The 1,388-nt window shown below is 37.3% G+C and overlaps 1 long non-coding RNA gene across 1 annotated transcript in view; it reads left to right on the forward strand.

Moving 5' to 3' along the window:
• Positions 1-1,388, forward strand: part of LOC111405682 — a 12,355-nt gene continuing 10,967 nt past the window's right edge. Inside the window, exons 1-4 of the long non-coding RNA XR_002704846.1 lie at positions 1-82; positions 163-301; positions 680-790; positions 1,026-1,094. This is a non-coding gene — a long non-coding RNA (uncharacterized LOC111405682). The remainder of the gene's footprint in view (positions 83-162; positions 302-679; positions 791-1,025; positions 1,095-1,388) is intronic.

Raw genomic sequence — 1,388 nt, forward strand, 5'->3', positions numbered from 1 at the left:
CCGTGCTAAACTCTTGACAGAACTTAGTAGTGCCAAGGATGTGGTTATAGAAGAGGGCAGTGCTGGAGAGACAGGAAAAGCAGTATGCCTGATGATGTTTCTGCATTATATAAATAAAAATGATGTTTTTTTTATCTACTTAGTTGCTTTGTCGGTGAGCAGGTCTATATTTTGTCTTAGTCCGGCTGGTGACACCCCTTCATCCGCAAGATTGTTTGATGCAATCATCAGTGGGTGCATTCCTGTTGTAATTAGTGATGAACTGGAGCTCCCTTTTGAGGGCATAGTTGACTATCGAAGGGTAAGCGTGTACTATTGAAGGTTTGGCCATCCAAATGGCTCTTTCAGTGCATCTCCTACATAGATAACATGAGTTGATGAATTGAAAGAGAGAGGATCAACATAAGATGTTCATAATCTAAAATTTCAATTTTCCATTTCATTACTTGAAAGAAATACTAGTATTGATGTCATAAGATTTGAGTAGTAGATTGAAGAAATTAATCAAATAGCTTTGAGAAGATTCCTCCACATGAATTTCATAACATAAATATAATAATAGCTAGTGAATTTTTTTAAGCAGCAGCTTTGTCATAAAACTGTATGTTACATTTTTTATATTAATATAATTCTACATGATGCTTTGGGTTGATGATGTAGGCTGTTGTTTTACTTGCAGATAGCTTTATTTGTTTCTTCTAGCGATGCATTGCAGCCAGGATGGCTCTTGACATTTCTGCGAAGTGTTAGTCCTGCTCAAATCAAAGAGATGCAATTGAATTTAGCCAAGGTATGTGCATCCCAAATTTTTTAACATAGCTAATCTCACTCCCCATGCTTCAACTTATTAGTCGTATTGGAATTAGGGCTGCAGCGATTTCTTCTTACACCATTTATAATATATGAATCAAACTTCAAAGCCCTGCACACCATGTGTTCAGTAACTTTGATTTGCTTTCGATTGCTGGATCTGAGTTGGTAAACAACGTGAAATTGAATTGAGTTTAAACATCATTACATTGCAGCACTCGAGGCATTTTTTGTATTCTCACCCAGCTCAACCAATGGGGCCGGAGGACTTGGTTTGGAGAATGGTGTGTTACACTATCTATCTTCATTTAATCTTAATAGGCAGCCATCATTATTTAGTATTCTTGTTGCTTCAATCTATAAAATTATTTTGCAAGAATTGAAATACTAAGAGGTGCTCTTTCACACAGTACCGTTGATGGATGCTAAGTTTTTTAAGATTTGAATTTTGTCGGGAGGAATGATGGCTTGGTGTTGGCTGTTGGCCCCTTGTTTAAGAGTAGAATAAGCTAGATGGGCCACTCTTCTGGGTTCTTTTGAACTTCTGGATATTCTCTCTCCCTATTTTGGAGGGGGGG

The sequence above is a fragment of the Olea europaea genome, chromosome 12, assembly GCF_002742605.1.
Source record: "Olea europaea var. sylvestris chromosome 12, O_europaea_v1, whole genome shotgun sequence".
NCBI classification, from domain to species: Eukaryota; Viridiplantae; Streptophyta; class Magnoliopsida; order Lamiales; family Oleaceae; genus Olea; species Olea europaea.